General features: G+C 40.6%; 1 protein-coding gene across 7 annotated transcripts in view; it reads left to right on the forward strand.

The window, feature by feature from the left end:
* RORA (RAR related orphan receptor A) overlaps positions 1–26,619 on the forward strand; it is a 1,120,706-nt gene that overhangs the window by 935,729 nt on the left and 158,358 nt on the right. The gene's annotated exons all lie outside the window — the stretch shown is intronic.

Raw genomic sequence — 26,619 nt, forward strand, 5'->3', positions numbered from 1 at the left:
AGACCACAGATATGTGCTACCTACGAGATGTGTTTGGGCATCCTTCTAAGGCAAGCAATGGAGATATTTACGGCACAATTCAGGTCCGACAGAGACGTGTCCCCCAATTTTTCCTATTTATGCTTTGAAAATTTTTGATTTCATGTGAACAATTTGGAGGAAAAAAAAATCTGTGTACCATCAAAGTAGTTTATCTTGTGCCTCAGTTGATTCTTGAAATCTGCTCTTGGGTTTGTCTGTCTGTCTATCTGTATTTGTAGAAAACAAACATAAAAAGCAAAAAAACCAAAAAACAAACAAACAAACAAAAAACCAAAAGCAACCCCCTCCAATTTGTTGGTTGCCTGACTTTTAGGGCCCAGTCCTGCTGTCTCTCCAGTCCTGCTGTGGCTCTCCCGTGGGCTTCAGTGGAATGTTTGAGGAAAGAGGCAAAGCTCAGGCCCGTAATGGACACATGCTCAGGACAGCACCTCGTCTCTCAACACATGGTTCCAGTTGGCTGTCCCTCCACCAGGGTAGTCTGTGGCCCTTAGCGTTTTGGGGGTTGTTTTGTTGTCGTCGTTGTTGTTGTTCTTGCTGTTGTCGGTGCATAATTGAGCTCATGATGACTGAGAGATTGACAGTGCAGGAGACTGAAGTCCTCTGTATATCCGCAGGGCAGGCATGGTACAGAGCGCTTCCTTGCACAGCCTTGCCCATGAGCTCGTCCCTGGCCTGGTGGGACCCACTCTAGAGGTGGTAAGTAATTCAGTCTTTCTGCTAGCTCAGTCCTGGGCCTCTCCTGAACAGGGGCGGATGGTTGTGCCTACTGTTTATGGCGGTTTGGGGTATGGACTCCTGGCCACCTGGCAACATACAGAAAGCCGCTGACTGTTTGCATTATGACTTGGCTCCTGGATAAGTGGACAAAAACCACTAGTTCAACTCCACTGGATACAAAGAATACCCCTCAATGAATAGGACAGAGACCATAGATGTTACTTAATATATAGACCATCCATCCCTAAGGACCTTTAAGGAATTGTCATCCCTAAGGATAATTTCATTGGCCTATGGCAGAAATAATAACCCGTGGTTGGATTTAAATTCATGGAAGGATGTGAGTGACAGCATGAGAGTGGTAGCTAGTGAAAAAAAGTGGCACTCCAGTAACAGGCAATAGAACAGGTTGGTCTTTGAGCAGAGACTTAATGAACTCTATCAGCTGTACCTGCTTTAAAACAAAATCAAGATATAGCCAGAGTGGGTAGGCTTTGAGTGCCTTTCTAACTGTGAAAATCAGCAGGAAAATTTTTAGGGATTAAGCATAATGTAAATGTAGAAAGATTTAAAGCTTCCTTTATGTAGTTCAAATATTAAATTGATAGAAAGATTTAGATCAGAAGTCATCTTGGTTTTTTTGGCTAACGTTTACTTTCATGATTTGGGGGAGAGGGCCCAAAATAAAACGGCCCAATGACAAGTTGGGGAGAAAGCTCCTGAAAAGACAGTTGACACAAAACTTTGCCCACGCCAAGGAGAAATTGAATTGTCCAAGTTGCATGTTAGTGAAAGTCTTCTATGCCACGTAAACATGGAGACTGTTTTTGTCACCCACCTCAGCAGACAGCCCATCATATTTCTGGTCTTAGCATCTCTATAGGCCCCACAACTGGTGAGAAGGAAGAAAACCAATCAGTTCTTTCTCTAATAACTATCACCCAAATGACTTCTTCTTTAGCATCTGTCGGATTTTTCTTGAAAACTGAACTGTCCTAATTTGCTGATAAGTTTTCTTGAGACGTTAAATTTCAGCTCCTCTTAAATCATCTTGACATCTGCTCTTTAAAAAGTTTCACTATCAGGGAAGCATGCGAATTCATTTTGGGGCCGTCTCAAGACTTCCGATTTTAGCCAGGGTTCAGGAAACCTTGGTCAAGGCTTGACTACATAATCATCAACAGCTGAAGTCAGCTCACATTAGCAGTTTCAATCTGGGTTTCCTAACTGCCCGCACAGAGAGATTGTTCCACTTACAAATGAACATGTACAGTTGCAGAATATATTATCAGACCCGAGTGTCAGCTCACAGGTACACCAGTCAGAGGCGCAAGAACTACAAGATGAACCTGAATAGTTGCGACACTTGATAATATTTTAGGCCACCTTGTTATCTGGAAAGTACAGGTATTGCTTCTTTAAAAAAATGCTTTGGGTGAGTTAAGCAAGAAATTCCCAGGAAAGGAAATCTGATTGTTAGCTTCAGAGAAATCCACAAGCATGGTCTTTGGAGAACACAGATTCTCCTGAGTTCCTGGGATAGGACCATCAGTGTTTGTCATTAACTTCACTTGGCAGGTGGGGGAGGGCAAAGCTTGGGGCTTCTTGTACGAAGTCATCATGACCAGTTGGTCAAGGAGTTCTTACGTTTGCGATGTTCTTCAGTTGTTGACAGGAAATATTGCTGCTGGGTTTTGCTGTGTGAACATAAAAGAGAGTTTTTACTTGTGGGATAGGGATATACTCACGAAATTTTACACTGTGGTGTAGAATTTTAATTTTTCTCGTTGATTATATAGGACCTGTATTTGATTGGACACTTTCAAGACTGCTTTTGCTTTGTGATTCACAAGTTTGTTCTGGTCTCATTCCTGCTGTAATAATACTGTGTGGATAAGTATCTTTCTCTTGGAATCAACTGCTGTCTTGGTTTTTATTAGTTGCCACATTTTATTATTTGCCAGATCTGTTCATTTGTTCCTGACTTCTTCATCTAATTCTGCATGGGTAGTTCTGCATTCACTAAAATGTTAGAAGATGACATATATGGAGATGAAAAAGTGAAAAATACAACAGATAATAATCAGCTATTTCAAGCTACTGGGAAGTTTGGCATCATAGCTCATCACCTTAGGGAATCTATCAGCCGACCACCAGAGCGCAGACCCGAGGGATACCTGGTCGGCCCCTGGATTGTTTCCAGAGTCAACAGACCATTGTCACTTCCTCCTGTTCTCATTCTTGTTTGTATTTCTTATTCTTTTTTTTAGAGTTTGTTTTTTATTGAATATGGTTGATTTACAATGTCATGTTAGTTTCAGGTGTACAGCACAGTGATTCAGATATAGATATGGATAGATAGATATAGATATCTATATCTATCTGTATATATCTTTTTCAGATTCTTACCCCTTATAGGTTATTATAAAATATCGAGTATAGTTTCCTGTGCTCTAAAGTAGGTTCTTGTTGGTTATCTGTTTTATTTAGCATAGTGTGTATATGTTAATCCCAACCACCTAATTTGTAATCCTAAATTATATTCCTTATTCTTCTTGTTTAAGGCTCTTCTGCTTGCTTTCTTCCACACTCGGGAACTTCCAAACACGTAAAAATTACAAGTTACTCCGTAAGCAATCAGGAAAATATGTCAGTTTAATCCAACTGAACATCAGTTTTCCCTAGTAAATGACAAAATCAAATATGCTTTGGAAGCTTCTGGAACTTTTAATTTTAACCCAAATAACCATTAAAAGTGAATTTAGTACATTTGCAAATGTTTGGTTGCAGCAGGCTCATACCTGAGATGTAAAATTAAAGCACTGTATTATTTATAAAGAGATTTTAGTTCTCTAGAGTAAAAATATTTTAGTACAAATCAGAATATTTCTTTGAGAAATAATCCTTTGTATTTTTAAAGAAAAAAAAAGTATTTATTGCAGTCATTTAAAATGGACTAGGTTAATGTATTCACTTCTTACCCCTAGAGGCTTGGCTTTAAGTTTGACTTAGTGAAAATGAGTTTTGAGGCCTCGACCAACCTCTCCTTGGGTATTTGCTGATATCACAAAACCAACCCAACAATTTGTCACAGTTGTGCCGTTTACTCAGGAAGCCCAAGAAGTACAGTCGCCTTATTTTCTCGTTTTCTTTTCCTTTCCTTGAGGCTATTCCTTTTGGTTGCAGACTCTTAGCAGCCCCAAACTTGGGGCTCACCCACATTATTTTCACAGTCCAGGAAAACTCAAGAACCATTCTTGGCAAAGCTAATGGAAGCTGCTTTGGTTATATAGTTAATAGGTTGCTGTGGCAACCCATGTGACTCATGGTGTGACTCACGGCAATTATAATTTCAGTTGCTAGCTGGATGTTACACTAGGGCAGACCTGAGAAATTGCCACACTCAAGTTCTTTCAGGAGGCTTTCATCCAGCTCCTGTCCACCCATTGACAAACAGTCACAAACTAGTGCTCACAAAGTTGCCAGCAGATTCATCTCTTAGCTTGCAGACACTGAGCTTGCTGCCGATGGGACATGACCAAAATACAAGTGCTGGCCTCTTCTAGAGCTAATCAGTGGACAGTTGTTTATTGAGGACCTACTATGTACTGACAGGTTCTTTGCCCTCAAGGAGCTTACAGACTAGGTTCAAGGTTGGGACTGCGGGAAAGTGGGGACACATAGTCACAGAAAATAATCTGAAAATACAAATGCTAAGTGTACCCTTTTCAGAAGATTTGGCTCATAAACTGGAAAGCAGACTAAGCCGGAAATGTGGGAGAGGAGAGAAGAATTAGAGAGACCTCCAGGGTTCTGACACTGTGATCCAAGTATACAAGAGCAATGAAGGGGAAGGTATATATTTAACTCTAGGTGCTGAAAACTACCTTTGCTCCTCCTCTCCCCCTATTCTCACCCAGAGGAACACCTATGTCATTCTTTCAAGATCAGTCAGTCCAAGGAAGTAAAAATGCCCCGTGCTGTCTGGAGACATTTGCCTTGTTTAGACTTGGCCTGTATGTCTAGAGCCAAGCCTCTGAACTTAACAGGATTTCTCTGTCTCATCATATTAGGATATAAATGGATAGCACTTGGCCCTGCCAGTGAGTTCTTCCAAGGTAGAAGATTTGCATAGTCTTAAAATCCACAGTTTATGGTGGGGATCTGTGAATTCCATTTACAAATCTGAATATTTACAGGCTTGGAGTGAATTTGCTCTGATTCATAAGGTTTTTGAATAGGATTTATGATGTGCATACTCTACTGATGTAACAGCATAGGTATATACTTTATAAGTATATACATATATACATATATATTGGTGTTTTAGAGGCGACTGAGGCTACAGTAGGGTCAGAATAGTCATCTGAATCCCAGCAGATTGTTGAGCGGATTCACATTCACATCCACAGAGAGCCATCTGTAATTTTCCTAATTGTTTGAAAGGCCCTTCCTTGTCAATAGTAATAGAAAAGTTGGGGGTGGGGGAGGGATAAATTGGAAGATTGAGATTGACATGTACACACTACTATATATAAAATAGATCACTAATAAGGACCTACTGTATAGCACAGTGACCTCTACTCAATACTCTGTAATAGTCTATATGGGAAAATAACCCAAAAAAGAGTGGATATATGTATATGTATAACTGATGCACTTTGCTGTACGCCTGAAATTAACACAACATTGTAAATCAACTATACTCCAATAAAAATTATAAAAAAATAATTGATTAAAAATCTGAATATTTAGCTAAGTGTTTCCATCAGAGAGCATCCAGTTGGTTCAAGTTTGCTGTTCATAGACCTCAGATTTGTGAATTGAATTTGGACAAAAAGTATTTGTGTTCTCATTTCAGAACATAGGTTCAAAAGGTTGTGTTGAGATGGGGAATGGCTCTTTAAAATCCACCATCACCGCTAGAAGATAAAAATGCCTAGCCTACCAAGTACTGGTGTCTACTTGATGGATTTATTGTATATTTAATGAAACTCTTGTACATGATTGAGTTGATCTTTAAAGAAGGGCCGATGTCTTTTCAGGATTTTGTGTTACTTCGAGTTCAATAATAATAATAATAAATAATAGTGTAATAATAATCAAAGTGGCGATAGGAAAAGTCCAGGTACCAGTAGTTGCTGTAGTAGCAGCAAAAGCAGGGGCTACCACCTAATGTGCAGTTCTAATATTCCAGGCATTATGTTGAGCGCTTTACATGCATTATCTCATTTAATCTTCTCATCAGCCCCATGAGCTTTGTCCTACTTGTACCCCCAGTTTAGATGAGAAAACTTGTCTGAGGGGATCAGTAACTTAACTTAGAGAAGTGAGAAAACTTGCAAACTCATCCAGCTGGAAATGGGCAGAGCCAGGACTCAGAGTAGATTGACTCCTTGCATGCACACGAGTGCCACACTGTTATCTCCAATATCAGCATTAGGTAATCGTTGTGGAGCACTTACTAAGTGCTAGATGCTTCTCTAAGCACTTTCTACGTGTTAATTTATTTCATCTTTACTACAATCTTGTGAGGGAGATGTTGCTACGATCCCCATTCTACAGGTGAAAACTGAGGCCCAGGGTTGTACAGCTAGCTGGTATGTGGTTGAGCCAGGGTTTAAAGCCAACCCACAGAGCCTACGATAAAGAACTTCACTCCTTAGAGTGGTCCTTCTACTTGCAAATATAAGAAGAAAGCCAAGCGAGCAGTCATTCCTACAATCCACTCAGGTTATCTTTTACCTTAGAACTATTTTACCTATAAAGGCTTCTAAGCTTGGTGAACCAGCTGATTATGAGAAGGAGGTATGCTATTCCCACTATATGAAAAAGTTCATTTAAATCAGTTGGCTGAAAATGACCATTACTTACCTTTTTGACAACCTAACCTCATTCATCAAAGAACTGACATCCATTTACCATCACTATTCATTCACCTCAACTGATTCCATAATAAAACAAGAGTTCAAAATGGTTATTTTTGCTTCTAAGATAGTTACGCCCCCCACACTAGTAGTAACATGTATTTCTTACAGCATGAACTTGTTTTCCACTGCAACAAAGCCTTTAACAGACATTAATGACATTTATAAGAAAATTGTACGCTAGCATTCTTTTGTCAGATCAACTTGATAATCCATGTATAACTTTCACTGTCACTAAGAGGTAGTATGATTCAGGATACTGTGGTTTCCCTGAAACCTAACCAAAAACAAACAAACACAACCATGAAAGCTAAAAGTTCCTCAGGGAACTGAAATGTATATCAAAAGGATGCATAAGAGAATTAAGCATCTAGGTTTCAAGTATGCTTGAGAGTACCTGAATTTAGGATTGGATTTACAGTTACACCAACTTCTCTCTTTATTGAGATCTGCGTCCAAAGGACTGAAAACTGAGGAGAAGCAGAGATGTCAACGTGTTTGAAATATGAAGAAAGTTATTGGTCTACATTAACTTGCTTTATGAATTATACAAAAAATTTTACACTAGGTCTATCAACTACACTTTCAGGAAGTTAGTGTATTTGAAGTCACATGGTCCTTTTGATTATAATTGATGTCCATATCTGCACAAACGGTGACTTTTTCATCTCCACGCATTCGATTACCCTTTCTCCTGTGACTGCCCGAGATTCCTCACAGTGAAATGTTCTCCACCCACTTCACCTCCACCTCTGGGTAAACATTTTTCTTATGTAGGAGTGATACCTCTTTACCTTGTTCGACTTTGTTGAACTCATAGGCATGGACTTTAGCTCCTAATGTCTTAAATAGTTAACAGCCAAGCATAATGATCAGAGGGCATATTGAAGAGAAGAGCAAAAAATGCAAGAATGTGCAAGATTCAGGTTTGGATTCAGTGAAAGAGACTTAATCCATACATCTTTTATTAGAATTTTTTTGTTTTAGAGGAGAGAAGGAGCAGACTGTATGGTGGATGGTCCAGATACCTGCTATACTGGAACCTAAGGAAGGAAGGCTGGAAAGCAGACCACAGCCAATCCCTGTACAAAGGGCAGGCGCTGGGAGTCAGAAACATTTTATTAGCTTAATATTTCTGACCCCTTCTCTGTGTCCGGCAGTGTGTTAGGCACAGTGTAAAATAGAAAGTTTAACTCCAGTAGTTTACATCTGAGGAGAAAGGATAGACCCACTTGAGGAACTTTTAGTAATGAAAGAACTGCAGGAGACTGCAGGCCTGTGATTCAGTTGGATTGTCTGTCTGAGTGGAGAACACGGGTGGGGAGCTGAGCTGGATCTGGAAGGGTAGCAAGGCTTAGGTGTGATCAGGTAGATTGATGGAGGACTTGGGTGGTGGGAGGGGCGTTGTATACACCTCTCTGACTACAGTAGAGTATTAATAAGAAAAAAAGAGGACGTGGACAACAGAGATGAGGTTTTGGCTTTATCTCATAACCAGCGGGGAGCCACAGAATGGGTGTGAAAAATACAGTGACCTGTAAATAGTGTTTTTATTGCTGTCATTTAGTGAGCATCATAGGAATCACATGTTCCATACTTCATTCCCTTCTCTGAACTCAGACAAAATTCTTATCCTCAGATCGAGGTTCTGTTCTGGTCTTCCCTCTGATCACCTGTGTAGAAAGTGCTTCTTGAGCAGGAAAGATCTAGTCCAAAAAGAGAAGCCTGTTCTAATTATTAAAGCAAAAGTGTTTCCTTTTTTTCCTCCATCTTCCCAGTTTGAAGGTCTAATTGTAAGACCAGTGCTTGCCATTTCATTAAAATCAGAGGAATGAAGCAAGCAGTGAAACTTGAAAACTACACATGCACTTTGAATTGCATGGCTAATGGTTCTTTCTGCTTTCTTTCCTTCGTGCTGCTAATTGGCTGGAAACGACTGTAATATACTGGGACTCAGCCACAGCTAGCTTTCTAAACATTTGAACCCCGCATGCCCCATCTTGCTCACGTAAAGTAAAGTAAACTGCATTATTATTTTTTCATAAGCACAAAGAACTATTTCCCTTACACAGCTGGACAGTACAGTTAGAAGATAATGATACTCCCTTTTCTCTTTGTTGGTCTTTCTTCATTTTCCAAGAACAAGTTTCTATTGTTTCACTTAAAGAACACCAAGGTTCAGATGAGGCTTTCTGTTGGCTGCATATTCAGAAAAGTCTTCCGTATATAATGAACCGAATCACGTTAATTTATCTGTCTCTCTCCACCATGTCTTTTTGTGTTGACAAAACTGAATATTCACTTTCCCTCACCAAGTTGGGGTGTCAGGATAATTGATTGTTACCAGTCTCTGCTGTTCTTAGACAGGATAACACCAGTGCCTCTAGAGAACAGGTGAAAACTAAACTCTGTCCCCCGAGGCCAATGAAATAGCTGTTTGGTCCCTTGTGTGAAACTTCCTAATAACTTAACTGGGCAGCCTCTGGGTCCCTGGAGGCTTTCTCCACCAGAGTATTCCCTTTCTTTGTTAAGATTGCTTATTAAAAATGATTTTATAATGAAGTTGCCTCAAATAGCAGCTCTTTTCCTGGTTGTCCTTGAAGCTGTGGTGAAGAATCTTAGAGACAACTGTCTAGGGTTTTCCTCCTTGTTAAAAACTTCTCTCTTACCACTGTTACTCTTGATTTTTAAGGAGACAAAGTCTAACTGACACAAGTCCCTCTCCGGTTGATTATGTCGCTTAAAATCCTGTGCAAGGCATTATTGCTAGTTTAGCTTGTCATTCGGGCTCAGGAATCGAATTGATCTACATGGATTCAGGACATTTAAGTCTGCGGTGGGAGCAAGGCTGTCGGGCTTCCCCGGGAAAGCAGCAGCCCAGGAACGCGATTGCTAACTCTGCCCCAACTCCATCAAAACAATGATTTCCATTTATTTTATTTCTTTGGTCCTAGGTGTCTCCTATCTGCAAACTAACCACTTTCCTGCCACAAGGGACTGTCGTGAAGGGGAATCAAATAGTAATAAAAAATTAGTGTTGCATTCTTTGCTACCCATGTACTGTATAAATTCAGACTTCTGGTAAGTGTGGGCAGTTAGGAGAAAAATCACTTTTTGGTTGTTCACATCATCAGCTTGGCTTCCTGGCTTGAAAGAGCTTCAATATGCTGGTCTGTTTAACATGAAGAATGATAAAGCAGTTGTCAGTAAGGCTCACCATTGGAAACGTGTTCTTCAGACTTGGTCTCCCAGTGGCCAGATGACTCAGGAAACAACAAACTGTATAAAGCTGTTAGTGACAGATTCAGCTTGGAATATTTTTCTAACTTTAAGGCTTGTCAGGCAGTAAATCTGCAGCAGAGTACTCAAGATGCAGCTTGGCACTCCGCTTGCTTTGCTGTGTGAATATAGTAGAACACCAATAATAATAAGGACTGTTGTGAATGTCTTAGTGGAGAGATCAGTCTTGTCTCATGGTGCTAGGGTTGTGTGCTAAGAACATGCCTTGGCTAAATTCTGTTCTCTGAGACGAGGTATATTCAAAACTACTACCTTTACATTCAGCAGTTCCTACTCCCTCCTCCCCCAGATAAAAAGCAAAGAAAAAGAAAAACTATGGCCTGCTTTGGGATTCCACTGTCAGCAGGATCTTCTTATTCTACCTTCTTAATGACCTTCTAGGGCTCTCCATTGCCTGAGGAGTCTAAACTACTTAATATGGCAAACAAGGCTCTTCACAACCTGGTCTTAATCTTTCCATTGCTCTTTCTCTGACTTCTGTGCCAGCAGTTTCTGCCACCCTGAATGACTAGTTCCTAGAAGACTCTGTGTGTGGTTATGTCTCAGCGCCTTTGGTTCTACTGTATTACCTTGTTTGTCCAGGAATGTCTTTTGCCAACTTCTGCACCCGTGGAAGTCTTACTGCTCCACCAAAGGCCAACACAAATAGCAACTTCCATGCAAAGCCTTCTCCAACCCTACCTTGTTAAATTAATTGCTGCAGTTCCTTTGCTCCCACAGGACATTGTTAAGGTGACAGTACAGAAAATATAGAATAGTTGTTGTTCTATAGCTTTGTCCCACTAGATATGCTTTAATTATCTTGGTATATCTTGGACTTAGCAGAGTGACTGGTATCTACTATGTGCTCAATTAATTTCTGTAGACTTGATGTGTGTGTGTGTGTGCATGTGTGTGTGTACATAAACAATTTTATGACCACTCTTCTTGCACATTTGAATATGGAGGAAAATAATCATCTTTTCCTTGTTACGAGCTATAAGGAAGAACAGATATTTATTATGTGAAACTATATTTTGAGATTTGTACTATATTACTTTGGAAACCAATGCTGCAACTCAAAGGACTTCTTGATGTCTGACAATTTACCGTACGTATTTTGAGTCTCAGTTTTAGGACTGCTTGCTTTTTTTTTTTTTAAGTTGATCAAATTGCTCTGTTTCATGTTTTTAAATTGTTTTAATTGAAGTAGAGTTGATTTATAGAACTGCTTGCTTTAAAGTTTCTGTTAGCAGTTTGTAAGATTTAAATCAGAATCTCATCCAGAAAATTTTAAAATATTTTTATGTCATCTAAAGATGAAGAATGTGTGACCTCTTAGATACCATTTGTTTGCATTATCCATACAAGATTTTATAAACCAGATCATCAAATCTATAAAGTAAAAAGGAAAGAGACATTTTCAGTTACCATTGGTATCTATGTAAATGCAAAGGAGAAAACCACCTACTAGAGAAGAGAATTGGCTCATCTCTCCAAGAATGGAGGGTATATTCTGTCAAGGGAAATATCTTGTATTTGTCTGGTCTCTAGAGGAAAAGGTGATCCTGATATTTTAAAGAATCTGGGAAGTAGATGTTCAGATAATCCTAGATTACTTACTGAATCTTAAAGTAAATTCTGAAAAGAAATGACATTTATTTATTCAAGGTCAGAACATGTGACATTGCTATGTTTGTCTGGTCTGGAATGTAAGTATGTTTCCTTAACTTAGCAGGGACCATTGATTTCAAAACCGTTGTCCACTTCATAAGTAGCTGCACACAACCATGGTTTCCGTCTGCTGTTTCTTAGAACTCTCTGTCTTTTAAGCTTTATGTGCAGCTTCCTCCCCACTTTTGTTTGTAACTTTTACTTGAGTCAAAACATGAGGAGCGAAATTATCCCCTGCAGAATCAATTCCTTGAGTGGAAAGCTTGCTTACAAATGAGAGGATGAGATGTGACCCAATAAAAGAATCTATTTTAATTTTAATTTATTTCCTGATGGCCTTTTATGCCTCCTTAGGCGATAACCTAACCAATTCCAACTTAACACTGATTTTTTTTCTTCCAAGGTCAAAAAGCACTTTAGAATGATTATAATCAGAGAATAAAAGTCCTTTGCCTCTAATGTAAAGTCCATCTCTTCATATGAAATCTAAATCCTGGTTATCTCAGCTTCACAATAATTCTTCTGTCATTATGCATCTATTAACAAGCTCAATGACAACAGGATGAACTTATGAGATCTTTAGGGACTCGGAAGTTGCTTTTTCATAGAAACACCATCTCTGGTAGTCTCTTTCATCCCTTTCTTTTCTCAGATGGGAGTTTTTAATAACGCAGGGAGAGGAGCTATCTTCATTTCGTGATGCAGTTTCACACAGCAAAGTGCAATCAAGGTAGAAACGGTCCTAAAAGGCAGCTGAACCTATGGTTTTCCAGGTTGGAAAAGGAAAAGCTGTTATGCCATCACACATACATATACACCACCATCCCTCCCCTTCCTCCCCCCCCCCAAAAAAAAAAGAGTTCTGACTGATATCTCTAAATCAAAGAACTTTCCATGGCCTGATTTGTGGAAGTTACCTAATCCTGTGTATAATTGGGGTGATTTGAGAGATGGGAAAATGTTCTCATTTTCATTATGGGAGCCACTGGGGGACAGTATCATTTAAAGACTATGTTTTTATTGCCCTAAATTGCTTTACCTGAGATTCTATTGATGTGTTTCTCTTAAGTTAGGTTTCTGATGAATAAAATGACCAATATGGATCCCATTCTCACAGATTCTCCTAGTGCTTAAGCTACTCTTTAATGGTCAGTCTATCCCAGAGTCTCACTTATAGGGAAGAATTCTAAAGGGTTGGGTTAACTTCTAACCCGAGAGAAGAGCCAACTTCTAACATTCTGCATATGGCCAAAACATCCACATACTGTCCATGATTTGGCTGTATTAATACAATAGTAAAACCTCATCATGAAATTTCCTATATGGTATGATCACCATTAAAGTGAGCTCACCTCGCAGTGCCAAACTTAGGAAACTTATGGAACCTACCCTCTTGGCATCAAGGCTAGGCTGGGACTACCTCACACTGCAGAAAGTGAAATTCTACCATATTCTTATCTGAAAATTCATCATTATTCCCAACTTGTCACTCCATTAAAGTATTCTTAAATGAGTGGATATCTTAGATTGGGTTCCCCAGAAAATAGACTCGGAGTGCTGAGATTTATGTACAGAAAGCTGATTGGGGAGTGCACTTAGGAACAACACCTATAAGGAGTGAAGGAAGCTGGATTGGACAGGAGAAATTGAACTGTCATACAGTTGCGACCACAGTTTGGCAGATGCCACAGAGAGACCAGAAGCAGGGATACAGCCTTTGAGAGATGTCCCAGATTGAGGCAAAGGGACTGGGTATTTTACCCTGCATCAAACCAGCCACTGGATGCCAGCTGACCCCAGGGAAGGGCATCATCTTGGGCAAGGCAGCTCCCTTTAGCTAAAGATGCGGCTCAGAAAATGACTCAACTGTGAGCCACTGGCAGTCAACACTTTGGGCCAGAGGGGAAATAAGAGCTTCAATCCTGAAGGGAGGGATCTGGGTGGCACACCATAGCATCGCTGCAGGGGAACCAAAATGGACATTAAATTTAACTTTTGTGAAAAACATGTTTTCTTTATTTAAAACGACACACATTTTATTGCTTAGCTAGGATTTAAACTAATACAATATATGCTTGGCCTCAGCATTATGGTATACCAGAATTGCAAATGCTAAAGAAAAAAAAAGGTTATTTTTCTGTTGAATAAGGTTCTTCGTTAGAATTTCTGGTCCTGGATATGTGCATTATAAATCATGTGTGTGCAATTCCATATAATGTATTATTTTTCCACACATGGACATTCCAGAGAGTTAACACATTTTTCTCGATTATAAAAATAAATAAGACATTTCCATCTCTTTGGGCTCATGTGAAATGTATTCATATAGGAACAAAGAACATGCCTGAAAAGAACTAGTTATACATATTACATGTTACTTTTCAGATTTTAACAGTCTGCTACTGTTTTATAATTGAGATACAGTATCTGAAATATTTTGCAGGGCTGATTTATGTACATTATGTCTCTCTTTTTAGTGGTTTATGGGACTCCACCCTCATTTTGCCTGTTAGCAGCTACTTGCCAAATAAACTCAGAATTAAGTTGGAGATTAGTGGTGGCTGTCAGGGATGACCATCCTGAGCCAATAATCCCAGCCCCCAACTGCTGTCATGGAAGAAAAGCTTCTCAATAGTAATGAGTGAAGGAGTACAGAATGAATTTTAGTTTCATTCCTTAAAATCTCAACATAACCTCTGATTTAGCAAATTTTGACTTCAATTTTACTTCTAAGAATGAGAGATCCCATTCTGAGAAAATCCAGACTGTCTTCACGGAGTATTATAAATGGAAGGAAAGACCTAAGTGTTTCCACTCTTTTCACCTTGCTTCAAAATAATCCCCCCAACACGAACCCCAACATTCTAAAGCCCCAGCTTTTTCTTCATGTGTTTCTGAGGTTTCCACAGTTCAGAATACCCCTATTCCCTCCAGAACCAGAAGCTCAAGACACCTTGCAGATCTGAACAGGAGCTTTCCAGTTTCACAGATGCTGAAGGTATAAATTTCTGAACCTGTCGAGTTCAGATGGAGTCAGGGTTTATCTCAGTGGAATTCAATCTTCATGGATTTCCACGGTTTAGTTTCTGTGCCTCTGCCTTGGAAAAGAGGGCCCCTTTCAGGTTGATAGTGAAGTTAATTCAGATTATTCTTTCCCTTATTCAAAGAGAATTAATAGATTGGAGCAACACTTTACCTTGTCTAAAAGCTTCCATGGTTCCAAAAGCTCCTACCTGGGAAAATCCCCAGCCATTATTTTGGAGATCCCTGTGTCTGAGGCCTTGTGAAAGGAATTCTGAAGCTGCCCGTGAATGTCAATGGCAGCCTGATCAGTCTGCCCCGGGTATTACCATAATAATTACAAGGTCCTCACAGATGGCAGCTTTTCAAGTGGCAAAATCATTGGGAGGATAGTCTCCTACAACTGGCTCTTGGGAGAGGAATCCCATATATATATCAAGTAACCCATCTAAATTTGCCATTTCACAGATTATGTCTGACCCAAACCATTCCATTGCATGAGCTGTGAATCCACACTACTCCTTTACAGTACATGCTGATGGTTAGTGCAAATCACAGTGATTTTTTAAATATAAAGGTAGCTAATGAGCTGACACGTAAAGTAATTGCTGTTTTCAATGGACAGGATGAATCTGCTCCTTAACTTTTTCCTGGAAAAAAAATAGCTCCGTGGTTTTTTTTTGCCAGAATTTGTGAGTGATTCACATTACTGTCAATTACACGCCCTTATTACATAGTACAGCCACCAGGCAGCTGTCCAGGAAAACACAAGTCTGAAAATGCTTCTGTTTTAAGTAAATTAAATTCATGGTTGCTCCTCGTGTGGGCATGTGCAACAGGCAGGAAGCTTCCACTTTCTTGCCAAGGAAAGGGATAAGGCCTTGCCTACTTCACCTGGATTAAATAGCCACTCTGACATCTTGAGATATTGATATCAATGCCCCGCTGCAGGGCTTGGTTTTGGTTTCTAAATAGTCTTGTTTGTTTGTTTGTTTGTTTCACTGTGTGTTATAAAACACAGACTCGTGTTATAAAACAGTGTTTCTACTTATGAATCACAGCAGCTCCTGTGTATTACCAGAGAGGCCTGAATAGAGAAATTGTTCACCTTTCTCCTTCCCAAAAGTCAAAGTCTATGACAGTTTAGGGCTCCTAGCCCTATTTACAAAGCTGGCCGTCTTTGTTGCTGTGTTCCTTCAGATGTGTCTTTTTCGAAGCTACAGATGAAAATGCTACATTTGCTATTTGGCTGCTTTACAGTTTAGGACATTCAGCTTTTATATGGGTAAAATAAAGGTCACTAGGGTTTGTCAGTTGGGATTCTTCCTGGGAATGTTATAAAGTTTAACAAAATATCTTTAAAGCATGCAGTTAAAGTTGCCCAAATTGTTTACGCGTTTGAGAAAACTATGAGAATTACTTGATATCTTTCCAGTTGTGAGTCTTTAACTACATTTGTATCTGCTTCATAGAATAGGACATTTGAAATAATGAAATATTTAGTAGCAATGAAAGTGGCCTTCACGTTATCTGTGTCCAGATACACTGTGTCTAAGTAATGGTAGCATCTAAAAGAAATATTTAAAAGACAAAGAATTGTGACCTGGGTGAAATCAGTTTCACCTCTGCCCTTGTTTTGTGGCTGATTTGAGCTAAAACTGAAAAAGAATTTTTTTTTAGGTGGTTGATGAAGTTTGAATATGAACTGGTATTTTAGATGATGTTAAGGGATTTTTTACAATAGTGTCAGGCGTAATAATGGCCTGGCAGCTGTTTTTGTTTGTTTGTTTGTTTTTGTTTTAATCTCTATCAGGTAGAGATGAGTACTGAAATCATTAGGGGGTAAAATGACAAGATGTCTGAGATTTACTTCAAAATGCTCCAGAAAAAAAGTAAATTGGGGATAGGTGAAACGAGAGTGAGCAAATGTTTTACCAGGGAGGAGTGGAGGAGTACATAGAGATGTATTATACTATTCAATTTTTTAATAAGCTTGAAATTTTTTTAATAGATTAACTTTTTTTCACCTTCTTGTCTGTGATTTATAATATGATTACTTTTACATTGGAGGTTTGACCACCTTGGATAATTAGTCTTTCAGGAGAACGAGGTGACACTGATGAGCTTGTCAAATTCAGGAAGCTGATAATAATCTCTTAAAATCCATGCTTTGCTATAAAAATTATGCATGAACTGTTAGCAGGCATGTAAGAAAAATTACCTTTTATATGAAGGTTCCCTCACCTTCACTTCAGGTAGGAAAAAGGTATGAGTGTTATTTGCTCTGTTTTTATTTAAATCTTTTCAACGTTATGGTCATAGAGGCCCAGATTTGAGAGTTGAATGGATCAGAGTTCATTTGGTGGTCCCCACCTCCAATATTTGAGATGAGGGCAGTTTCTCAGGGAAGTAGAAAGTGTCATGTTCAAAGTCAGTTCCAGTTGCTTTTACAGAAGTGGAAGCAAGACTGGAACCCTTGGAAACCAGTACCCTTTTCTACTCTTCTCATGCTACCTCAATCTTGTCCTTTAAAATACTCATTAACAATCTACTCTCTGGGGATCAAAGCAGTTTTCTAAATCCAGACCAGTGACTGTGAGTCAGATGTTCATGCCGGGTAGTGTGGCCCCAAATTATCTTTTCTTTTATTGAATACCATTTCCAAGTTGTGTGATAAGTCCCAGAAGTGCTAATGTTTAATTCTGTTCTTGTTAATGCTCTGCAGCAGGTTTGCAGCCTGTGCTTCCCCCTCTGGCTTTTCATAGACTTTCGGTCAGGGACGGGTCAATATACTCAAATGACAGTCCAGGCTGACAGGAAGATACACTTGGCCTAGTGATTCCACAAGAACCGTCAGCCTCTGCTATTAAAGCCTTTCCCAAGGCCTTTTGTAATGTAAGCTGAAATTCCAAACATCACAATTGAAATAGGGATGTTTTTCTCTAAATGGAAACATTGATCCTGTTTAACATTTGTGGCCAAAATCTTTTAAACGCAAACTTCCCTGCTAAATTTTCTCTTCTTTGCCTAGTACGTGATAGCAGCTCATTGGGATAAAGTAGAGGATCAGACTGGCATTTATAAAATAATTTTTACCCAGTCTTTTCAAGAGTTTTACAAAGAGCAACCTCTGATTCCTAAAAACATGGTTATACAAGTAGATAGGAAAATAGAAATAGAGACAGAAGGACCGCCCTGTTGGTGTGGTCTGTGAGGAAACCAGCCACTGGGTTTGTGTGTTCATTCAGGAATTGTCCTGCGCTTACTGACCTCCTAATGTGTAGAAAGCACTGGGGACAGAGAATCTCTATCACTACCACCACCCGCTTTTATTGGAGGAGGCAGGGGTACAGAGACAGAAAAGTACACAAATGCAGAATCTAAGTGCTTTGGAGGCAAGTAATAAGGAAACAGATGACCTAGGACACCCCCCTGCAAACTGGGGGCTCCTGGAAGTCACCTGGGGTGAAGATGTAGCTAAGTAATATTTCAGAGCGTGAAGGAAGGTGAAGGAAGAGCTGAGAGAACATTCCAGGCAGAGGTAGATGGGAGTACGGTGCACAAACGTGGCTCTTTGTCTTGTCCAAGGTATACTTAATCCCGAGGAATTGAAAAATTCATTTCAACTTTTCCTTTTTGTTCTCAAATTATACCTACTAAAAGACATCTACTTAACTTTCTAGAACTCAAGATAACGATCCTGTAGAGGAGTCTATCTTTGGACAAATGAAAACAGGGAAGTGCTTGGTTTCAATAACAGGCTCCCAAGAAGTTTTTGAAGGGTCCCCACTCTGGCTCAGCTTTTCAAGAATTGGTTTTGTTGTCAATACAGGGAGGTTTGTTCCTTTTTCAGGCCTTTGAATGCCGCATAATCGGACAGGGGAATAACTCCTCTAGTCCTTGAAGGGCAAAAGAATCAGCTTCCCTTGGTTTTATTCATGGAAATATGGTTTGTACCATTGTCCAAAGCTGCTTGTGGATTCCTAGCTGGTTTTTGTCATGGAGAGGGCCTGTTTCTTCTGTGGGGTTGGCAGAAGCATCATTAGCTACAGTTAGACCCACCGAGATGCCCATATCCAAAATGAAAGGAGAAGGAGGGGAAGATGAAGAGGAGGGGGAGTGAGGGGGGAGAGAAGGAGAAGTAGGAAACACACAGGTAGCATTTGAGCTCATCCAGGGACTTTTTTCATGAGCTGACCTTCGACCAGGCAATCTGTAGACAAGGCCTTTTAACTTTGTTCAGGAAACTCTGGAGATTTGTGGTTTCTAATATTCACGGTGCTGTGTGCCAACCCACATAGCCAGTTCTGCAAGCAACTAGTGCTGCAGACACATGACCCATATTTCTCACAAATCCCACTATTCAATGGTCTTTCGTTTCTTCTAATTATACCCAAAAGAGAGTCTCTAGTGGGTAATAATCTCTCTTTGCTAATACTTTGTAGTTGGGTTCCAAACCAAGAGCTTTCCTCTATCACAGCTTGAGTGTGTTATTTTTATTTTAGAGCCAGCCACGACTAATAGGGAGGACAGAGTGTCTTGGCCTCCTCAGGTGGTGGTCAGTGGATTTATCCTTTACTTGTCCTTCCTTTTTGACCCAGTGCCTTCTTTGGTTTGGCTTTCCTGGATAGACAGGAGATACCTGCCCAGAAGATCTCATCCAGTGTGAATTGTGTGGTCTGGCTTGGTTGTTTGTTTTTTCAAATCAGATACCCAAATACGGTGTGTTGTAAAATCCTTAACTAAGTTATAGTCTAAATACTTGGTTTCAAGGAATCTTGGAAAAAGGAAAATTTGACTATTTCACAAGTTTGATTACTATAATAAAAATGAAAAAAATGTTCAGGGGTCAGTGACTTAAAGATTCTTTTTTAATCTATACCACTTTAGTAGAGCCTATCTCTGTTTACTTTGTGTCATAATTTATATGTATATGTAATAATATACATATGTAATAATTTATATTTATATGTATACGTGTTATCGCCCCTGCTAGACTATAAACACCTTGAAAGCAAGATTGATGTCTGTTTTTATGTGCTTCAAACTTGTACCATCATCTGATGACGCAAGGCAGGTGGATATGAATGTTGGATTCAAGACTCAGAAGGCCTGGGCCCCATTGCCAGAGAAATGTTGTTATTTCCTAGCCAGTGTGATCTGGGAAACGCCCCCTGAGCCTCAGTTTTCCTTATCTGTGAAGTAAAGAAGCAGGACTAGATGATCCCCAAGGCCTCCTCCTTTCTAAATTATGACCTTAAGAGACAGCCACATCTTAAATTGGGAGAACTAGAGTTATTTTTAGTCATTATCATTAATTTTTTTCCATTCCTATATTTCAAAAATGAATCATCTAAATCTCTCCAGCTTGGTAGAAGGTATTGATTTTACCTCTATGATAAATCTAAAAGAATCCTGAATGAGAAGTTACTGTAAATCACTAATACGATCGTTAGGTGTTAAGTTCCTTAGGAGGACTATTCTTCAATCAGCCAGAATGGCTTAGTTTATTTTTCTTTAAATTATAAGACTTGGCAGAAATTGAACAAGCGAGAGGGTCTCAGAAAAGGTGGGGTATATTACTGTGGTCTGCAGCCCCTGTGGCCAAAATACCTGTGGCTTGTTGGGTGGGTGGGTGGGTGGGTGTGTGTGTGGGTGTGTGTGTGTGTGTGTGTGTGTGTGTGTGTGTGTGTGTGTGTGTCTGTGTGTGTCTGTGTCTGAGGTTAGAGGGTGCTCTCCTTTGCTCTTCTTTAGTTTATATGAGTAAAATCTGATGGAAGTGACATCTAGGGAGGCAGAGCAGGCAGAGGTGGGGGGAGATTGACATCTGTAGAAGGCTTTGGGAAGGGGGTTGGGGCAGGGGTGCAAGGTCACGATTATACACTGGCTCTAATGTCATTCATTCTACCATTTTCTTCTCTTTTTTTAAGATTTCTTTTTTTTTTTTTGATGTGGACCATTTTTAAAGTCTTTATTGAATTTGATACAATATTGCTTCTGTTTTATGTTTTGGTTTTTTGGCCACGAGGCATGTGGGATCTTAACTTCCAGACCAGGGATCGAACCCACACCCCCTGCATTGGAAGGCGAAGTCTCAACCACTGGATCGCCAGGGAAGTACCCTCTACCATTTTCTTCTTGAGTGCCTACTATATACTAGACTTTCTTCAAGGTGCTGGTATTTGGCATTGTACAATATGGACACTGCCCCTTCTTCCTCCCTGTCTTCCTGGGGCTTTGAGGCCTTGGAAACACAAAATAGTTGTTTGTTTGTTTGTTTTGCGGTACGCGGGCCTCTCACTGTTGTGGCCTCTCCCGTTGCGGAGCACAGGCTCCGGACACGCAGGTTCAGTGGCCATGGCTCACGGGCCCAGCCGCTCCATGGCATGTGGGATCTTCCCGGACCAGGGCACGAACCCATGTCCCCTGCATCAGCAGGCGGACTCTCAACCACTGCGCCACCAGGGAAGCCCACAAAATAGTTATTCTTAAAGCAGTCAGCCTCTAAAGGCTGTTTATCATGCTCCATGGCCTCCTGCACCTGCTCCCAGGAAAGAGCTTGCTAGCCCTGAAGAGCTAATGCAAAGCTGCATAAACTCTGGGGTCTTGTCATGGATAACTGAGTAACCGTCCACCCAACTGAGCTTTAAAGAACTGTTCTTCTCATCTTTAGAAATAGGGAATTTTTTAAACCAAAAAATGTTGCCTGAGTTGGGTACATTCGATTCTCATGATTTCCTTCATGTACATTTTCAATTTATTCAGTAAATATTAATTTATGAGTCCATATATGTGCCAAGCACTATGCTAGATATAAGAGGCAATAAATGATAAACGAGTTTATTAGTTTCCTATTGCTTCTATAGCAAATTACCACAAGCATGGGGCGCAAAACAACATACGTTCATTCTCTTAAAGTTCTGGAGTTCAGAAGTCTGAAATCCATTTCACTGGGCTTAAAGTCAGGGTGTCGATAGGGCTAGTTCCTTCTTGAGGCTCTAGGGGAAGTCTACTTCCTGACTTTTCCAGCTTTAGAGCCACCTTTATTCCTGGCCAAATGCCCCCTTTCTCCATCTTCAAGACCAGCAACATAGCATCTTCTGGTGTTCTCTGTGTTTCTCTGCTTCCATGGTTACTTCACCTTCTGTGTCTCTGACCCTCTTGCCTACCTGTTAGAAGGACCCTTGTGATTACACTGAGACCACCAGGATAATCCAGAATAATCTCCCCGTCTCAAGATCCTTAACTTAATCACATCTGCAAAGTCCCGTTTGTCATCTGAAATAACACAGTCACAGGTTCCGGGGATTAGGATATGGACATCTTTTGGGGAGGGAGGGCCATTTTCAGCCTAGTGCAACAAAGTATACAACATTTCTAATCTCAAAGAGTTAGGTTCAGGGCTTCCCTGGTGGCGCAGTGGTTGAGAGTCCGCTTGCTGATGCAGGGGACACGGGTTTGTGCCCCGGTCCAGGAAGATCCCACGTGCCATGGAGCGGCTGGGCCCGTGAGCCATGGCCACTGAGGCTGCGCGTCCGGAGCCTGTGCTCTGCAACGGGAGAGGCCACAACAGTGAGAGGCCCGCGTACCGCAAAAAAAAAGCTTAGGTTCTGGTTGCCTAGCAAGGGGGAAATGGAGTAGGTTTTTTGTTTGTTTGCTTACTTGTCTGCTTGTTTGTTTTTGATGCTTTATTCCAGCCATATAGTTTCAGTGGAGTAAATGTGGAAAATAAAATGTGGAGAAAATATGTCTGTTAAATTCAAATTGTGTCAAGTTTAAAAATAAATCTTCCTGTTACAAAACTCTACCTTGAAAACCAAACATTAATGGTACCATCAAGAACTTTAGAGTATAAATCTTAACTGTCACATTATCCATATTTCCGAATGAAAAGATTTGAATCTTGATTTACAGACGGAAGAAATAAGATTCCTCCATCCTTAGCCTATGAGAAACTTCGGTCAATGAGTCTTTATTCCATAGCTTCTTTGATTAAGATGATAGATATTCTAAATCCCAGCTATCCAGAGAGGCAGCATTCATGGCAAAGGAAGAGAATCCACTTCTTTTTCTTTTTTTCTCTTTTTAAAATTTATTTATTTATTTATTTTTGGCTGTGTTGGGTCTTCGTTGCTGCATGGGCTTTCTTTGGTTGTGGCGAGCGGGGGCTACTCTTCCTTGCGGTGCGCGGGCTTCTCATTGCGGTGGCTTCTCTCATTGCAGAGTACAGGCTCTAGGCGTGTGGGCTTCAGTAATTGTGGCACACGGGCTCAGTTTTTGTGGCTCGCGGGCTCTAGAGCGCAGGCTCAGTAGTTGTGGCGCATGGGCTTAGTTGCTCCGCGGCATGCGGGATCTTCCCGGACCAGGGCTCGAACCCATGTCCCCTGCATTGGCAGATGGATTCTTAACCACTGTGCCACCAGGGAAGTCTGAGAAGCCTCTTCTGCATCTTCAGCGTCAGCTGCACAGGTCGGGGTCTCCTGGCAGAATCGATACTCTTGATGGGATTTTAATTGTCCCTAAAGTGCTTTGTAGCTTTGAAAGTTTGAACGTGAAAAGATGCCGTTGGGTATCTGAAGCATAAATTATAACATTAGGCAAATAAGAGAAACGGCTTGGAGAGGGAGGAATCTGACCACAAATAGCAGGAAATATAATATCAGAGACAAACATGAGACAAGGTGGCTAAGGCAGGGCCCAAGAAGCAGATACAGTCAGACTCTGCACCAAAAACCGGACAGTGTCATGAGGCCCCAAAGGCATCATCGTAGGGCAAACTTCCATCTCTACCACCACCTGGAGTAACGTGGCTGTGGGCAGACTGCGTAACCTTTCTGAGCTTCATCTGTAAAATGGGGATGACGGTAATTAGCTGAATAAATAAGGTCATGCGGGTACAAGCACCTGCTTCCCCAGTGCCTGGCTGATCAATGTGTAATCAGTGTGTAACCATCATTTTGTGATGAGGGTTAGGCTGGCAGCCCTAGTCTTATTAGCCCTCCTCTCATTCCCTATTGCACAATATCCTTCATCTTCTGTGGCCCTCCTTCAGTTTAAGACTGCTCTTGACATTCCCTTTGGCCACTATTTGTAAGGTACACTTATGATTCACTTCCTGTCCTGGGCATGTTCAAATACACACACAAGCACAGGTTCACACTCTGCCAGAGGATGACCCTGTATCTATGACTCATACATGACAGCCAATTTTCCAAGCAAACTCAAGCACTAGACCAAGGGTGGAGCTTTGCACAATCGGGTGGGATTTGTCTGCAGACTCACAGGTCATTTCTGCTAGCAAGCTAAAAAATTCACTTTCAAAGTGGTTCATCACCTGTAGAAATGAAAGCCCATGGTGTAACATCTCATAACAAATCCAGTGTCACTCAGATCGGGGTCACTGGCTGAACCCAGGTGATTACGGAGTGAACTCTGTTGTTGGAAACCTGCATGAACGTCCAAGTCTGTCATCACTTTTACTGGCAGGTGCCATGCGCTCCGACGGCACAAGGACAGAATGGGAGAACACTGCTGGGCTAGTCCAGCAGAGACACGGTGGAGAGAAGGAGAGCAAGAGGCAGCGTACAGAATTTTGACTTTTCTAAAAATGGAACTATTTGTGTAGGGGGAATTAATTAAAACATATGGCCACGTGCTTTGTGTTAAATGTTGTGTTTCAAAATGGTTAAATGTGTTCTGTGCACTCGGTAGAAATGCGTTTCTCTACCAACTGAGTGGAGGGGAAAAAAACATGGGAGGGATTAGTTTTCTAGAAGGAAAATGAAAAGGAGAAAAAAAAATGTCATTTTACTTTTATTTTCCACTGTGGATTTTGAGAGGATTTGTCTTGGCTTTTCTGGAAGGACACATATGTAAATCATAGAATCGTCGAATTTCAAGAGCAGCAGGGAGAATTGCAGTAGCCACTCTCAACTCCCACCTGTGCCCAGAATCCTCCACCCAGCATCCAGGTTAGACACAAAGCCTGCAGTAGCTGGTATTTACTTCTTCATGTCTTTTCACAGCAGCACATTCTATTTTTGAGCCAACCTCGTTTTTAGAAGGTTCTTTTGTTTGCTGAGCAGGAAATCTATCTCCCTACAACCTCTCCCTGTTGGTCCTAGCTATACCTTTCTTATACTATTAATTATCTTTAATAATTTTACAGTTGGAAAAACTAGAGCTAAGACAGGTTAAGTAACTTGTGCATTATTTCATGGCTACCAATGACAGAACAAGGACTTAAATCCAGCTCTGCCTCACCGCCAATCTCCTGTTCTTTCCATATGTCACCTAGACTTTTCAGTCTAGGTAAGAGAAACGCAGCCTGCTGTCTGGCACAGGGACAAATCCTAAACACCGAACGAGGACTGAGTTCCGAGGAGGGAGGGATGAACCAGTGAGTGGAACCATGGAGCCAGCGGGGAAAGGGTACCCGTCTCTGATTGGGGCTACACTTTCTTAAGCCGGCTGACTGTGCTTATCTCCATGTAACTCACTTCCAGCTATTGACAGCTCTCCACCTGGTGACACACTTAATGGCCCATGAAATTCTAGCCCTCAGGGCTCAAGCCTGGTACTTATGGTTCCCCACATAAACCTAAAGTGGATTGTAAATTTATCTCTCTCAGATTTAGGTGACTAAAATGGCTGTTGGAAATTCTGGACTTTATAGACATGTTGTACCAACTTTAAAAAAGATTAGGGTGGGAGGAGGGTACCTCCTGGAGTGGAAGCCTTCTTGTGTACTTGAGGGTATTGATGTCTTGGGAGCACGGAGGCCACGTAGGGAATACACATCGATTTTGTACTGTAGAAGAGATGCATAGTTTGTATTACCAAAATATATTCTTTCATAATGAAAAAAAGGGAAGTTGTTCAGCATAGGTAGGAAGCTTTTCCTAAGCTCCAGAGTAAGCCACCTAATTGTATAGCAAGGTGTGTATATGGTGGGAGATACCTAAAGAAAAACACTCTGCTTGTGGAAGGCTCGTTCTTTATTTTTTACTTTATTTTATTGAAGTATAGTTGATTTACAATGTTATGTTAATTTCTGCTCTACAGCAAAGTGATTCAGTTGTATATATATACGTTCTTTTTCATATTCTTTCCCATTATGGTTTATCACAGGATATTGAATATAGTTCCCTGTGCTATACAGTAAGACCTTTTTCTTTATGCATTGTCTATATAATAATTTGCATCTGCTAATCCCAAACTCCCAATACACCCTACCCCACCCCACCTCCCCCTTGGCAACCACAAGTCTGTTCTCTATGTCTGTGAGTCTGTTTCTGTTTCATAGATAAGCTCATTTATGTCATATTTTAGATTCCACATGTAAGTGACATCATATGGTATTTGTCTTTGTCTGACTTAACTTCACTTAGTATAATAATCGCTAGGTCCATCCATGTTGCTGCAAATGGCATTATTTCATTCTTTTTTATGGCTGAGTAGTATTCCATTGTGTATATGTACTATATCTTCTTTATGTATTCATCTGTCCATGAACATTTAGGTTGTTTCCATGTCTTGGCTATTGTGAATAGCGCTTCTGTAAACATAGGGGTGCATGTATCTCCTCAAATTATAGTTTTGTCTGCATATATGCCCAGGAGTGGGATTGCTAGATCATAGGACAACTCTATTTTTAGTTTTTTGAAGAACATCCATACTGTTTTCCATAGTGGCTGCACCAATTTACATTCCCACCAACAAGGTAGGAGGGTTCCCTCTTCTCCACACCCTCTCCAGCATTTGTTATTTGTAGATTTTTTAATAATGGTCTGACCGGTGTGAGGTAATACTTCATTGTAATTTTGATTTGCATTTCTCTAATAATTAGCGATCTTCAGCATCTTTTCACGTGCCTGTTGGCCATCTGTATGTCTATGGAGGACTCATGCTTGCTGACGTATGGGTAAACCTTACTGAGACCTTCTCCAGAGGCAAGTAG

The sequence above is a fragment of the Stenella coeruleoalba genome (assembly GCF_951394435.1).
Source record: "Stenella coeruleoalba genome assembly, chromosome: 2".
NCBI classification, from domain to species: domain Eukaryota; kingdom Metazoa; phylum Chordata; class Mammalia; order Artiodactyla; family Delphinidae; genus Stenella; species Stenella coeruleoalba.